General features: G+C 39.7%; 1 long non-coding RNA gene across 1 annotated transcript in view; it reads right to left on the reverse strand.

The window, feature by feature from the left end:
• Positions 1-2,666: 2,666 nt before the first annotated feature.
• The window catches only part of LOC111857686 (uncharacterized), a 43,597-nt gene continuing 28,673 nt past the window's right edge, over positions 2,667-17,590 (reverse strand). Inside the window, exons 3-5 of the long non-coding RNA XR_002841425.2 lie at positions 4,503-4,604; positions 3,890-3,992; positions 2,667-3,626 (exon numbers count right to left, since the gene is read on the reverse strand). This is a non-coding gene — a long non-coding RNA (uncharacterized lncRNA). The remainder of the gene's footprint in view (positions 3,627-3,889; positions 3,993-4,502; positions 4,605-17,590) is intronic.

Raw genomic sequence — 17,590 nt, forward strand, 5'->3', positions numbered from 1 at the left:
CCTTACTTCCATAGCAAATGTCCAACAGACTAGAATACTTATCAGCTCAGTAACTCATGTCAGCAGAATACTGAAAGCTGACTACTGCAATGTATTTAACTCCTGGTGTTTACAGAACTACACTGTATCCATACAGTAGAACAAAAATGATAGTATTTCTGTTATCCTGTTTACCTCAGTCCCCCGGAGGGCAGTGGAAGTTTTTGGCTTTAAAGCCTTTTGCTCTCCCCTCGCCCTTATCCCTTGAGCAGTTTCTAACCTCGGAAATTTGACAACAATTACATCGTGACCAGATAACAGTTTGTAGGACCTGAATAGGAAACAACCAAAATCAGTGCTCAGGGCAAAAAGTAAGGGTGTGGGGAGATTGACGCACAAGAAACAAAACCACGTTAAGAAACGCAAAGGCCTATCATTAACATAGTTTCTTAACATAACAAATATGTGTCATTTACTTATATGTTTAATTACCATTTCTATGCGTTGATTAAACACCAGATGATTTATATGAACTGAGACTACTGATTAAAGTCACTTGTTTTAATTATCACTTTTTAAAAAATATATATTGATTTTAATGCATTCATTGTCTTTTAACAATGAATAATAATGCCTTTAGCAAAAAAGAACAGCATAACAATGAAATAAATCACTGAAGTGAACACAGAACCTTGACCTCTGGATGCACTTTCTTTTAGCAGCAAGTTTCATGTTCAGCTAGGAAGTGATATATCATCAGAATTTATCATCTGAATTATTGCACTTAGTGTGCAAACGCCATTATTATTCAGCTACTAGTTGGCCACGCCTAAACCTCCAAATGCGGCTTGGTTGACCACTGACTGAGCTTAAAACCCCAATAAAACACCATGCTTTTGGGCCAGCAGAATTCCTGGAGCTTGTATGTGCCTGCACTGCCGCAGCAATAGCCCAGCACAGGACTGTCTGTACCCAGTTTGTGTTAACCTTGCTAGACGCCTAAAGCAAGACCATAATTTTGTGTGTGGGTAGGATGGTGTGCATACGCCTTAAGAAACCATTAAATAAAAGTATTGTCTAACAAGTTGTTATAGGAGTAAAGTAGGATAAGTTGCAAAAGAAGTTGATAATGAAAGAAGATGGAAGGAAATGCAGTGATTATCAGCTACTCATTGACTGACTATCAATCTTGCTTCAGCTCAGCCATGAACTGGAAATTTTAGTAACACACTGGGGCCTGCAGTATACAGTTAATCTGCAGGATTACTGAGTCTAGTGGTATGTGACTTTGAACTGTGATTCCATGTGAACTATGACTCAGTGATATACAGAGGAGGAAAACAGTGGGGCCACTATGGGTGTACTGGCTGGATAGAGGTGAAATAAGCTCTTGGATATTTTCAGCATTGACTGTAAATCTCTCTTACCATATTGGCTCTACTAGAATTAGACCTCTCTGCACATGAACCCAAAAGGAAACTGATCTTTAGTTTTGTTGTAGTAAACTGTCACTCTGGCAACAGTCTTCAAAGATATTTATAAACATCTTTTATGAAAAAAAATATAACTGACATCAGGAAGAGCAGGAAATCCTCCACTTCTGCAGAAGTGAAAAGGCCATAAACATCCTCTTTCTTTTGCCCCATCTCTCTAAAAATTAATCAAGAGCAAATAAGCTTTATAAACAGGTGACATACCATAAAATATCTTCTGTATGTTGAGGAGTTTAGATGTCTTGCTTGGTGTCTTGCTGCTGTCAGTGGCAAACTGAAAAGATTTTCGGAATGTTTGCATGTTGTCATACCTTAATAATAGGAGAAAGCAATGATTCCATATAGATGGAATCCCTGAATCACTCAGACACAGGAACACACACGGTTCCTCTTAAGAAATGGGGCACCTATGATAATATGAAGTTATATCCTGGTGTATGGGATTCCTTTGAAGTGTTTTGAACCATTTATTTCTTGGCTTATATGGGAGCCAAAGAATCTCTATTGTTGTAACTCGCAGACCAGGAGCACCAGGGCTGTTTTGCCTATTGGGGCGAACAGCAGTAATTACTGAATAGGCTCTTCCGCTATATAACGAACAATTTGTTTTTATCTTTTGTAGCACTGGGGCTCTTTAGAAAGACCACCCACATATTGCAAATACTACCCTTCTTTTTTTGCTGTCCACATTACCTAAGCTTGTCATGCATTCAACTTGTCTTCAATATACTGAAAAGCAGTGGGCAGATGATTTGATTTCAAAATGAATCTCATCCCTCTGTCTCTCTGCACTGTTTATGTTAGGGACCTGTTAAGGTCTGTTCTCAGATTGCCTACAATCTGTGTTACAACGTATAACTTCAAATTAATTACAATGTTACTTTTGTCACCTAGCTATAAAATGTATACACACTGCAGATCTTGCTAATATTTATAAACTATTTATGAAGTTCTTGCTAATTAGTTAGTATTGGCTCAGTATCAGTTTTCTTCATTCCTTATATTTTTTGCATTCTTTTTCGCACAGTTTAATAATGAAACATGCGGTACAGTTAAATGGGAAAATGCATAATTTGTAATTAAGCAGAGATGGATTTGAACAAATTAGCCATATAAAGGTTAAAATGCATGGTAATTTCTTGTCATAATGCACATAATTTTTTTTTTCCACTGTTACAACAGAAAATTGCCACACGTATTGCAGTATACAGCAGATGTGTATTTGTGTGCAGTTGTGTGCATCCCTATTAATATGTTTAAATCTAAATGCTCTTGAGTTTCTGCTACAGATTCCATAGAGGAAGTGGAATCCAGTGAGCTGGGAAGGGTTATGTAGTAACTCTAGGTGAAGCAAAAGTGGAAGGACAGTTCTTTGGAATAATGAATGTTTGGGATTCCCCCATTCGGGATCTCCATGGCTGCCCAGGCAGTCCTGTGCTTCCCCTCAGACTGCTGATTAAAAGCAGATGTGCTACATTGAGGAAATGATGCTTTAAACTGAAGCTCTGGGAAAGGACACCTGTTTCAATGTGTTCAATTGGTGTAAATGCCTGATTTGTTTATAGTTGCCCTGATGAGGGTTGGGAGACTCACCAGGAAGAGAGCAGTCAGTTATTACTTTAATTTTATGGTATATGATTAATTTTTATTCATGTTGTTTTATTTTACTTCTACGTTTTATTCCATTATGTTATATCCATATGATTGAAATTCCATACATTGTAATTCTGCATAGTGAAATTTTCCATGTCTTTTACTTCCGTGAATGAAGGGGAGTCTGTACCGCTTCCAGAACAAAAAATAAATGTTTCACTTAAACAAGACGGACAAGAAGCACATGACTGTGCATGACTGCTCAGTGGGTAGCGCACTCACACATTTCCTTGCACCTCCATGGTTGGGGGCTGGAATTCCACCTCTCTCCTGCGTGTGAGGAGGTTGTACGTCCTCCTCGCGTCGTACTTGTTTCTCCTGATTAGTCTGCTTGTCTCCCACAGTCCAAAGACACGCAGTAATGTAGGCTGATGGTTCTAAAATACCCATAGTGTGTTTGCATGTGTGGACATGCATGCTCTACGATGGACTGACATCCTGTTTAGAAGGTACCCTGGCCCCATGCTGTTTTGGATGCTTCAGACTTGCAACCCTTCAGACCTATAAGTGCAGGAAGATGGATGGATGGATGGATGGATGGATAAAATGAACATCTCTTACAGGGTTTTATTTTAATATGAGAAATATCCACTAACAGATTCAATAAACAAAAAAGTACAAATGAGTATGAGTGGGTTATACTACAATAACTACAAGTGTAAGTGAAGTGTGGTGATTGTTTTTTAAGTCCATGGTTATTGAATTACTGTGATTTGCAACTCATGGGGTGTCTGTGCTGTTTTATTTTTTTCCACCTCTCTCACCTGTTTTCAATGCTTGCCTGGAAGGCACTCCAGGTGTTTCCAGGTGTTCGATTCCCAGAAAGGGTCTGCAACCTGCATTCCTGGCCGTGGTCTCATTAAGAGCCTGCAGAGAGAAACACCCACTGGGACTAAGTATATAATAAGAGGGACAAGAGGCAATTTTGGCCTGCAGGCCACCGGCGCCGCTCACTAAGCACAGAAGGCCTGGGCCGCACGCTGACCTCTGCACTCTCTGTGTGGAGAATTATTTGTCAACATAATCTCTGCTAATCGCCAACATGCCTGGATTCTGTACTAATATCACCTAGATTCTTCTATATTTTGGATTATAACAACTAATTACTAAAACGCTACATGGTGCTGCCATTAAAGTGATGGAAATATTACGTTTACATAAATGACACTTTGTTATTGCATTGTTATGCTCAATAACAACTCTTATAATGTACTCTTTGCCTCAGTCGTACCTCACTTTGGACAAATGTCTGTTAATTACATAAATGTAACTGTATTCATAAGTATTACAGTCCTACTCTGAAGCAGTCAGTGATGTTTTATAAAGCACTGATCACAAGCACGTTTTATTACCCTTGCAGATACAGCTTGTACTTACCGTGCCTGTTTACACAGACAGAGACAGTGATGGGAAGCAGTAGGCTGGATGTTTCTTTGCCATTCGCTGGCAGCAGCTCTCGGCTCTGCTGAGGATAAGCAGCTGGACCATTTGGGAAATCACAAGGCTATTATGGTCAATTTCTGAATCTCCAAACCTCCGCTGCACCATACAAGCCTTAACGAGCCCTAATGCATCCCCTCAATTTTTATGCACTTGCAGTTTAATCCAAGAGATCTCAAAGAAATTCCGGGTACCGTACAGCAGAGTGACTTTAGTAAACCAGCAATTGTAATTTATTCGTCGACCTATATTTGCAGCATGGAAAGATAAGTATATTTCTGAATTTCAATGCTTACAAGAGGCTACAAGATTGAAGTATTGCAGGATAAATGTCCGGGATTGCTGTGGTTGGCTGTCTGAATGACAGCTCATTCTGTGGGCTTTAATAATAGCTGTGTTTATGTGGCCTCCATGGTGGCCCCTCCAGCTGGAGATGTGGTTATAAAGCCACATTTTTTTCTAAACTCAGAGGGTGGCGTGTTGTTAGCTCGCTGGCCTGATCTTTATCATACTTTAAAACCCTGATAATTTATTATCCTTTTCCTATTTCTACTGCATGTATATCACCCCAAGAAACCTCCTCTGGCAGATTCTCCAGCAGCGTTTGTTTATACGGCACTCCTTGCCAGTGGCCTATCTGTAGGTGTCCGTGCTACAGTGTCTCGGGTTTGTGAAAACATTAGGTGCAAAAAATAAAAATAAATCCTCACAAATCTAGTTTATGTTAATATTGAACATATTATTACTGTGAGTTTATTTCTATAATATGTAAATAATGCTTTGGACCTCTATGCAGGTAACCCCATATTCACTGTGTAGCCAGTCTCTTATATAATGAGTAAAGTAGGATCCAGCTTTAATCTGAATTGTGTTATTCTCTTTATTTTCAATGTATTATTCTGCTAAAAGCAATAAATGCTTAATTTTTTAGATTGAAAGCTTTAATAGGCCCCATGGCCCCGGAAGGAAGGATGGATGGATGGATGGATACTTTTCATGCATAGTTTAAAGCTCAGTTGCAGATTGATATAATGTCAGTTCATCCTTCACTTTAACAGTGTACATGGTAGGGACTGAAAGCAATGGGTAAAACAGCAATAAGACAATGGTCTGGAAAAAATAGTAATTTTTTGATGTATTAAGTTTACAGGACTCTCATTGCTTTTAATGTTTACCAGCTGGATTTGCTCATAGCTTTGGAGAGTAATGCCTTTGCTTGTGCTTTTGTTAGTCACTGGAATCTCATGGAAAAAGTAACAATGTTAGTGGATGACTGGGTTTCTGGGTCAAAAACGTGGATGGTTTTGATTTCATATAAATTAAATTTAAATATTTTTTTAGAGAAAATAATGCTTGCCTTTTTCTTATTAATGTTATTAGGAACCTCACACGAATGCTGAGTAGTATTCCATGTACTGGCATCTAAAACGCATCCTGTTGGATGGAACAATTGATTTTTCTAAAAAATGTGAAAGAAGCAATTAAAAGTTTCCTGACACAAAACAAATTCCTTCTTAACCCCATGAGCACTATCCATACAGTATATAACTCTGGAAAAAGTTAAGAGACCACAGCAACCTTTATAGTTTCACTTACTTCTCAGTTTATGGGTCTGCGTCTGTGTAAAACATATATTTTTTTGCAAACTGCAGCCTGGTTCTTCCCTGCTTCTCATTGAAGGGCTTCTTTCTTGCTTTATGGGACTTCAGTCCTGCTTCTAGGAGCCTGTTATGAATTGCCCTAGCAGTGCACTTCACACCCCTTAATGTTCCCCATTCTGTTTGAAGGTCACTTGAGGTCATCCTCTGATGAAGCACTGCCGGATAAGTTGACAGTCATTTCTGGCATTAAAAAGTTTCTTCCGCCCTCTACCTGGCTGGTTTCTGGTCGTTCCCAGTGTCTCCTGCTTCACCTTGTCCTTCTGTACCGCCGTTTTAGAAACATTTGAGTCTGGAAGCAGCCTGTCTCGCAGTGTAGCCTCCTGCCAGCAGAACCGGGATTAAACCAGGATTTAAAAATTCAGATTTTCAAAATACAGTGGTCTCTTAATTTTTTCCACAGCTGTATGTGTGGTGAACATAATTGTAAGGATTCTAAAGTTATACACTGATATCCTCTGGACTTATTCCCTCAAACAAATACCCCTGAGCCTCTTCTAATGAATCACAATAAAACCATCACCCATGGCATGCCTGTTCCTAGCCAATGTGGAGCCCTAGGCAAGGATTACCAGAGGTGAGTAATTCAGGTCCAGAGAGTAAAAGTCCAGACCGGGATTTTGTTTCAACCAACCAGTTGAGTGCTCTGTGACTGTGACTCTTTATGCCTTTTCATGTAGTATAACAGCATGGTTGTATATGCCGAATCGGCTGGCTACGTCGGCACCATCAGAAGGTGGCACCCCAGATGGCTGCCTATGTCGCCTATAGGCCCTGGCAGTGGGTTTACAATGATCTGGTGACGGAGAGACAGCGAATGTGTGAGAAGCATTGCAACACATAGGTGGTAAACGGAGCCTTCCAGTGGTGAAGCAGTCATCAGATTTCAAACCACAGCATTGAAATAATAGCCACAGTAAATCGCAGACAGTCTCAGATCTGATTACGTAATTGGCCGTTCATTGTGTATTTGTCAGAATCCTTCGCATTTTTTGCATTTAATTTATGCTAATTGAGAACTGCGAAAATGTGCTTTGATCTATAGAGGGAAACAAAAAGAATTGTATGGCATTCGGATATTTTTTAAAGGATGACTAATCTTCATTGTAGCCATAAAATTGTACCCCACAACAGGCTGACTAGTAGACAGGCCATTGTCATGTTTTTTTGTTTCCTCATATGCATCGACTCAGTAGACCTTCAGTGACCATTGCTGGGGGGCTCTCTTTGGCAGATGGTCTCTCCTCCAGTGCCTGCAGCCCCTGAACAGAGGCCCTGGCTGGGACTCCACTGGGAAGTAAGCGCTCTCATTCCCTCCTAAAAAAAGCTCCACTTCTGGTTTCAGTTTATGACTAATATGCTTCCCTCCCCCCCAAAGTGTATATACAGCCTTGAGCTTCACGCTCCCCTAAAAATGTTTCTTTTGTTTGACGAGCATCTTTACCTGAAAAGCAATAGTGAGTTTATTTAAGAATTAAGGGGCTTCTCAGCTTCAGACTAAACAGGCCCTGTGGCTACTCAGTCAACCATAAACCAGTCTCATTACAGAAATTAAAATGGGATTTTTGGTAAACTGGTGCCAGCCAAGAGAACACAGGAGCTGTGCATTTTCACTTCTTTGTGCGGTAGCACTCACTAGTGACCAGTACACATTCTCACAGCGCTTAGAAGACTTTTGGGATTAAGTTGCAAATCAGATTCATAAACAGCAGTGCTGTTATGATCCAGTGCATTTTTGAATAACAACCAACTGTATATAAAGTATTTTTGTTTTATTTTTGGATTACATACTTTCTTTTATTAGCCAGTCACTTTCTGGTACTTTTGATCGAGTTACAAGATTCTGGGAATCATTGTCAGTTCACCCCTGAGTTATATTGTCCATCCATCCATCCATCCATCCATCTTCCATCTGCTTATTTTGGTCATGGTCACGTGTTTTGCTCATATATGGGGCGAATGAATAAATGAATGAATGAATGATGGATTGATGTATCATCAATGCTTCCTCATAGTTCACAGAGTCCTCAAACAGTTATCAGTGATTGCTCCTGAAATGCAGATCTGTGCTGAAAATGAAGAACAATTCAAATGCATATTTTTAGGTCCATTGCTGCTCTCATGCCCTGTTTTTTGACTTGGGATTAAATACAGTAAATAACAGTTGAAAAGCCCAGCTGGTAAATCCTGAGATAATGGCTACCTTTAAGGTTTCAGATCATAGGTTACATGGCTCAGCAGAACTCTTCAATTTTAATAGAGTCTTGTTTAAACTCAGCACATTACTAATCTCTCAGATTTCATTAACTGTCATTAATGTTAAGCTGAATTGGAATGCAGTCTACCTACAAGCTATGGTTCCTGCATTTCCTTTTTCATTGCAAATTAAATACAATTGTAGCATGATCATCAGATCCCAGTGTTACTCATTTTCCCTGTAGAAATAATTGTTGTCGGCTGTTGGAAATGCATTAAGGAGAAAAGCTAATGGAAAATGTCCAAGGCATAACATAAATTATGTGCTAAATCCCTGTAACAGTACTTCAAATAATATTCTTGTTAGATAAATGAGCTGCCCTTCGGTTAAGTTTAATCTTCATTGTGACATTTTGGGTAAAACACAAAAGTACGTTGTGTATTTCAGTCTCTGTACTCCTGTCATTATGTCAATAAATTGTGGAGTATATTTTAAAAGCATTCTATCGATAACATATAAATAACAGGACATTTTGTCTGTCAATGGATATTTTTATTACTTCACTATTGTGACTAGTTTACACAACTCAGTATACAGAGCTATATTTATACACATTCATATGGGGTCAGAACTATTGTAATGGTGTTTGTGATGCCTGGGAATTAGCCAGTCCTGATAGTTCCCAGGTAATTTTCCAAGGTTTTTATTTATGTATTTAATTTTATAAGCAGCTGTTCTGGGATAATATGTCACATTTATTAAACTTTTGTAAATATTTTTATGTTATGCTATGTTGTATCCTAAAAATATTTCCACAAATAAACGATGCCAAAAGCCCAAAATTGTGAGATGAATATCGTGGTGGAACACAGTAGCATTGAGACCTAGAATCTGTGGGAAAACTGTGGGAAAAGGAACTATTTTTTTTTCTAATATGTATAATGCATATTAGATGCGTGTTGTATGATCTGAGCCTTTCTTATGGAAGCACATATCAATGAATATAGGAATATGGGCAAGTATAGGTGGTCCAGTATAGTAGATTAATAATCGTAACTCTGATCTGTATCTGCAGTGATTTACATTGCCAATGTTCTCCACTTTGACAAAACCCCAAATGTTTTTTTTTATCTAAAAAACCCAGCAAATCCAGAATTTATTTAATGTTTTAAATAATATTTTCTGGATAAGCAGTATGGGCTGTGGAATGGGTATCTGTGAAGCTGGCACCTTATGTTGCTTGGGCAGCCTTGGGAATATTGGTAATTATTATACAGACCATACGGTAATACTGAGGTGCCTTCTTTGGTAATTATTATACAGACCATACGGTAATACTGAGGTGCCTTCTTTGGTAATTATTATACAGACCATACAGTAATACTGAGGTGCCTTCTTTGGTAATTATTATACAGACCATACAGTAATACTGAGGTGCCTTCTTTGGTAATTATTATACAGACCATACAGTAATACTGAGGTGCCTTCTTTGGTAATTATTATACAGACCATACAGTAATACTGAGGTGCCTTCTTTGGTAATTATTATACAGACCATACGGTAATACTGAGGTGCCTTCTTTGGTAATTATTATACAGACCATACGGTAATACTGAGGTGCCTTCTTTGGTAATTATTATACATACCATACAGTAATACTGAGGTGCCTTCTTTGGTAATTATTATACAGACCATACGGTAATACTGAGGTGCCTTCTTTGGTAATTATTATACAGACCATACGGTAATACTGAAGCACTTCTTCGTGGATATTTTTGCTTTGTATTTTTCTGAACAATTTTTAAACTTAACATAGGCAGCAATTGGGCTTGACTGTTGGAGGAAATTTAATTGAACCTTCCAGGCCGAAACAGCACCATTACCCCACCCCCCTATTACCCCACCCCCCTCTTCCTCTCTCAGCCAATAAAATTATATTTCAGCATTATAATTACTTTAGTTGGCCAAGGGGAAATGGGCCACGCTTTCCTTTCACGGCTTTTTAATTTACATTAATTCATTATTTTGTTCAGTTTAATTTAAAATATAATATCCTGGAATATATTCTCATTTCCATTATATATTCCCATTGGTGTCATAAATTATCTTTAACAGACTCATAAACTGTGATCCACTGAAGTCACAGACACGCTCAGTTAACTTGGCAGGAATCACACCCTGAAGTTTCCATGCGCACAGAGCTTCCGGGCCTCAGTGTGTTTCAAAACTAATTTGCGGTGTTTGATCCAGCTTGGCGATAAAAGCATTCGAAAGGTCTTTTCAGCAGGGAAGCACTTTAATTAAGCACATTTAATTTCTTTTAAACCAGAAACTGTCCAGGGTGGTTTGCATTGTTATTCAAAAACTGTACAATAATACATGCTTGAAAAAAAATAGAGAATTTACCAGGAGAAAAGTTCTTGAAAAAATGCATATGCATATCGAGAAGAGCCTGCTGTGACTTCGCTGTCCTCATATCGAGAAGAGCCTGCTGTGACTTCGCTGTTCTCATATGGAGAAGAGCCTGCTGTGACTTCGCTGTCCTCATATCGAGAAGAGCCTGCAGTGACTTCGCTGTCCTCATATCGAGAAGAGCCTGCTAGGACTTCACTGTTCTCATATCGAGAAGAGCCTGCTACGACTTCACTGTCCATATCGAGAAGAGCCTGCTGTGACTTCACTGTCCTCATATCGAGAAGAGCCTGCAGTGACTTCGCTGTCCTCATATCGAGAAGAGCCTGCTAGGACTTCACTGTTCTCATATCGAGAAGAGCCTGCAGTGACTTCGCTGTCCTCATATCGAGAAGAGCCCGCTGTGACTTCGCTGTCCTCATATCGAGAAGAGCCTGCTGTGACTTCGCTGTCCTCATATCGAGAAGAGCCTGCTAGGACTTCGCTGTCCTCATATCGAGAAGAGCCTGCTAGGACTTCACTGTTCTCATATCGAGAAGAGCCTGCAGTGACTTCGCTGTCCTCATATGGAGAAGAGCCTGCAGTGACTTCGCTGTCCTCATATGGAGAAGAGCCTGCTGTGACTTCGCTGTCCTCATATCGAGAAGAGCCTGCAGTGACTTCGCTGTCCTCATATCGAGAAGAGCCCGCTGTGACTTCACTGTCCTCATATCGAGAAGAGCCTGCAGTGACTTCGCTGTCCTCATATCGAGAAGAGCCTGCTGTGACTTCACTGTCCTCATATCGAGAAGAGCCTGCTGTGACTTCGCTGTTCTCATATCGAGAAGAGCCTGCAGTGACTTCGCTGTCCTCATATCGAGAAGAGCCTGCAGTGACTTCGCTGTCCTCATATCGAGAAGAGCCTGTTGTGACTTCGCTGTTCTCATATCGAGAAGAGCCTGCAGTGACTTCACTGTCCTCATATCGAGAAGAGCCTGCAGTGACTTCACTGTTCTCATATCGAGAAGAGCCTGCTGTGACTTCGCTGTCCTCATATCGAGAAGAGCCTGCAGTGACTTCGCTGTCCTCATTCAAGCAGTAGTAGCAGAAAAAAAATACACAACCAAAATATAATCAGGCCCCCAGCTATTTTGCAACAGTATCAAGATTGAAGCCCCGTTGCTCATTTTGAAGAAAACCTTATCTGGCTTTATCGGCTAGTTTGGGCGCTTGGCCAAGGCACCAGAAATATCTAGAGGGGCCAAGTCTTCAGGCACCTTTAGGCCCTGATGAATTCCAGATGAGAGTTAATGCCTTGTGAACAAAGCTTATCTTTCATGACATTGATCCCGGTGCCCTGTAACTGGTGGGAACTGGCAATGAAATGTTGTGTGTAGGTAGGGTGACAACGGGGAAGCATCAGATCAGGCGGCTACGTGGGAAAGAACCGGAGACAAGAGCCTCCCTCCACCAAACTCAGGAACATGTTTACCTCGATCTGACACAAATACCTTACAGACACTATCTCAGACTATAACCTAGAAACATACGCCTTTAACAGACACATGAGATGTACCGTCTAATATTAAATATGTGTAAGATGCTTGCCTTCTTTCTGCGGAGCTTCAGTTATCTCACTTTTCTGCCTGCAGACTCATCACAATGTTTTGAGCACCGCAGTTGCACATTTCACTTAATCTCATGTTAGTTCTCAGATGAATTACGGCTACAGTAACCGATTCCATATGCATGCTGGGTGTTTTGTCATGTGAGGCCTTGGAATAGCGGTGACGTCATAGTGGCTACAGAACCATGAAAAGATTCCAGCATTTTCATGCAGAATAGAAGCTTATGTCATCCACAGTATTCAATGAATTATGAATCATGTGTTTTCTTTCTTATTTAGACGCAGGATACAAAATTCATTAGAAGTAACAATGGTAGAAATTGAATGCATACACATTTCAGTTTTACACTTTCATCTTACAATAGAAAAATGCCAAATTTTAAATAATCGATGACAATGTTAAATGAAAAACATCTCAAAATGCATACCCTTGGAAATACATTTTGAGGATGTGTGAAAGATGCAACTGAATCATGCAACTGCTATATTACTAAAAATACCTTACTGAATATCTTCAATGAAAAAAATCACTAAAACAGCATAAATGAAATTTCCTCAACTATGACCCCTGTTCACAAAGCCAGATCTAAGGTACCAGCTGCAGCACCAGTCTGTTGGAGGAAAGCCCCCCCCCCCAATGTAAGGCACAGTCCAAGGCAGATGTTTATTCCATTAAACCCATGAGCTGTGAGTGATGACTAATATAATATCAGATTTCACAGAGTATTTGCAATACAGTTTAAATCTTGAAAACAAACTGAAATGCCGAACAAAAACATTAAAATAGTAGAACAATAAGATTTTCAGAAAAATACACAGAAGCAGAAAAAGTTCTCTACATTCTCTAATATGCCATGCAAGTGCCCATTAGTAAACACACTTAAATGTTTAATCAAAATGCCCATTTTTGCTTTTATATTGTTTAATCTTGTAAGAGATCATTATTCTTACAGCTTTACTTAAAGTCATTCACAGCAAAATAAATCAAGATAGAATTCTAACTCATTATCTACTGTTGAAAATGTGTCATGGAGAAAAACAGGATTGTTTTTATGTGCTAAACTGGTTGCAGTGCTCTGGTCTGTGTACAAAAAAGTAAAATGTGGTCACCATGACTTGGTTTAGTTATTGCTAAAATGTTTAAATGTTTCGTTTTGGTAGAACTTTCTATTTTTCACCATTAGAATTGGAGAAAAGCACAAACGACGTGCTGACATGAGACTCCCCACCAATAACATGTTAGGGAAACGTCCCAGTTATTTAATTCCTAATATTCTTTTTCAGAATGTTTTGTTCGTGAACTGAATGATTTAAAAAATTTGTTTGCATTATGTTTACTTCTTCATACTATGTGTTTGTTTCACATTACATGTTTGTTTGTCTGTACTTTATGTACCTTTCTACTGTATGCATAAGAATTTTCCCCTGGGATCAATAAAGTTTATCTTATGCTATCTTATTTCAAGTTTACTCCTGTCTAAACCTGTGACTTTGCCCTGCAGAGCCCAAATTAATCAGGAAATAACAAAAACAAAGTACCCACCCGCTTTTAACGTCACATAAATTTGAAAGTACATAAAGCAGTTGCCAAATGAATAGATGCCATCTAAGACCTGTGCATGGTGTTTCATTTTCCTGTTAATAAAAACCAGGCTCAGTTTTCAGCTGTGTTAAAGGGTTTATTTTGGAGTATGGAATATGCAATCAAAATAAAACTAACCATCCTTCAAGATTCAAAATATGTGACATGCCATTTGTATTTTTTACTAATAATGTTGCCAGAGTTGTATCCTTTATGTAACATTAGATTATTTAAAACAAAATTAGGTATTGCAAACATGATTGCATCAATTGGGCTGGTTCTCACAGATTTGTGAGACAAAGAAGTTTAATCTATCATCTATCTATCTATCTATCTATCTATCTATCTATCTATCTATCTATCTATCTATCTATCTATCTATCTATCGGCTGGAATGCAGTCAACATCAAGACTCATTTTAGCTCCCATTTTCCCAATGAAGACTGTGATATTGCAGTAACTGTAAAATCCCATTTTTACACGCTTTCCATCTACATTCCCCATACTAAATTTGATGTGAAAGGTCGCCTTACAGCCTAGTTCTGTTATTTTTTGGAATAATGCACAGATTTTGTTGAGGGCCACCTTTTTCAGACACACACATTCAAAATAGGTTGAAGGACAACCCAGGTACCCAGAGAATATTCAGACTAATGTAATACTTCTGTTGTACAAAATGTTTCAGCCGAGCAAAATAGGTTTTTAAGAACAAGCAGACAGACATTATGTTTAAAGCTAAATTAGAGAGTACTAACAATAAATGATCCCTGCTTGCCGTCATTTCTCCAAGCTAAAATTGAAACAGGATTTTGCGAATGATGTCATAGTCTGTTGCATTGTTCAGAGCCTGTGTTGTTCTAAAATAAGAATAAAAACAACTCAGTATATTTAACTTGTCTGAAGGTGAATGTTTCAATGGCTGTGTTGTTCCATCCATCCAGTCATACATCCATCAACCGCTTATCTTGGTCAGGGTCATTGTGGGCCTGGAGCCCATCTCAGGCAGCAGAGACCCGAGGGAGATAGGATCTGAAGGAAGCCAGACTACCTAGGAGAAACCCACGCAATATTGGGAGAACATTCAAACTCCACACACACACATGCACGCATGCACGCATGCACGAGCACGCACGCGCACACACACGCGCACAAACACACACACACACACACACACACACACACACACATTTGTATTCATATCTTTGTGGGGACCGTCCATTCATTTCTATGGGCAAAACTCTAATCCCAACAATAACAATCTTAACCCCCACTCAGCCCTAACCATAACCATAAGTAAGCAAACAAAATACAAGACTTCTGGCTTTTTAGTTTTTTGATTGCAGTCAATAACTTTTTATAAAGTTGAGTTTCCCCTTGTGGGGACTGAAAAGGTGACCCCCACAACGTTAAAATAACAGGTTTTTATTACATTGTGGGGACATTTGGTTCCCACAGTATAATATATACATGACCCCCCTCCCCCCACACACACACACACACACACACACACACACAAAAGACGCCTGAACTCTGGAGGATGGAGGCAATGTTCACCATGTTATCATGCTCAGGACGACAACAGATCTTGCCGTGGACCTCTGTACATCCTGCAGGTGGGGAAGCAGGTGTCTTCATGGTTTACTGGGGCTAAGTGAAGAGAGGTGACCAATTGAAACATCTGGCGAAGTCGATCGCGCAATATTCCCCTGCCATGACTATCATGACTCTGATATTTGATATCCTTCTCTGGGAGAGAATGCATGCACACACACATCCAAAAATAAAAAAAAGGTTCAAACAAAGAATCTACCCTCCCTCCCGACTGTGTTAAATATGGATCAGAGAGCTGAATGTGTAACTGGTTGTGTCAATAAATACCAGAGATTCATCCCATATAAGTGTTTTATACCTTTGCTATTGCAGGCAGCCGTGATGTGAAAAGTGAGACGCGGTAATAGAGTAAATCTTTCACTCGGAGCAGCCTGCTGTGGGGATGAACTGTGCCAACATGCCTCAGACAAACTCGTAGCTCCGTGTGATCCAGGGGGTCCATCTGGAGGTGCTGACATACCACGGGTGAAAAGGGGGTGGGTGGGTGGAGACCGGGATGGTGCCAACACCAAACTCAGCACATTCCCCCCTGTGAGCAGTGTCTCACCTGCCCCCATAAACGGGGGCGACTGAATGGGCAAAGTAAGTGTCGTGTCGCCTAACCCCCGGCCCTTGTGGAGCGGCGCTTAAATTTATGATTGGGCTGGCGACCCACCCGGCAGATGAAAAATGGGGGGGCTGGAACAGAGAGAGTCGCAGCACGTCAAAACTTTAAGTCCACACTGGGCACTTTTTTGCAAGTGTTCTGCCATGGTATGTAGGTGGAATGTCAGAGTGACATTCGCCACAAAGCTTTGCTTCTGGAAAAAAATCTGCAGAGGTGACAGCCCCCCCCCCCCCCCTCACTGTCCAAACAGGTGTTTTCCTGTTATTAATGGAATTTTGGGCAGATTTTAACTTTGATTTTACTCTTGGCACAGAGAGAGATTATGGAATGGCTGTTGCACAAAAACTATGAACACAAATCTCTATTTGATCACAGCTATCTAGGGGAAAACATTGCATCCGCAAAGACAAAAGAATTCACGACTAACCAACATCTGATTTCAACTTCAAGTGCTTCCCAAGTTCTATGCCTACACTGCAGAAACTACTTTAAAATACTGAAAATGTAATTGTGTAACCAAGGCTGATGAGTGAAGTAATGTTACACTAGATCTGTCTACAGATCTGTTATATGCCTTTAAACCTCCAGTTGAGGTATGTGTTGTTCTTCCTGTTGCTGCCACTGCAGATGTGCATACAGTGTAATTTGAGGCATCCAGACAAGTCAGAGGGTGTCACAGACAGACCCGTTTGGTACAGGAGTAATCTCAGCAAAATTAGAGTGAGGATCAGGAAAATAAATAAATCTTTATCACCGGATAACCAGATGTGGTCTCTGCGTATATAAAGACAGAATTTAAAATGTAGCTATGTAGCTATGTAAATATGTAGCTATGTAAATATGTAAATATTATATCAGCATTTTCCTTCCACATTTTAAAGATTTAGGTTAAAGGTTTTGGTGTATTGGCGTTTCTAACCGTGACTCGGTGCTGATTTGTCCTGTGATGGGATGAGAATCCACAACAAACGCTACGCTTCCCAGAACGTGCTCCAAGCTCACGGCTACCCTGCATTGGACAATCAGTTATGGAAAATGGATGCATGGATGATCTATTACACCACAAATTATGACATAGTTACAGAATGATAATGATCACTTGAATTTACATATAATTACATTTTATTCAGAATGAAGAAAAATAGAATAGAAAAATAAAATGTTGTTAAGCTCCAATGTAGAACACTGTCAGGGAATGCAGCACAGATTCTCATAAAATTGCAATAGCATGTTATTGCATGATGGTTCATATTTGCAAAATAAAAAAATATAGAAGCAGCATAAAGTGCAACAGTACACTTTAATATAAGGCGGCCAGAAACAGCACACAGTGGTCAAAAGGTCAGTGTAG

Source organism: Paramormyrops kingsleyae, chromosome 14, assembly GCF_048594095.1.
Source record: "Paramormyrops kingsleyae isolate MSU_618 chromosome 14, PKINGS_0.4, whole genome shotgun sequence".
Lineage (NCBI taxonomy): Eukaryota > Metazoa > Chordata > Actinopteri > Osteoglossiformes > Mormyridae > Paramormyrops > Paramormyrops kingsleyae.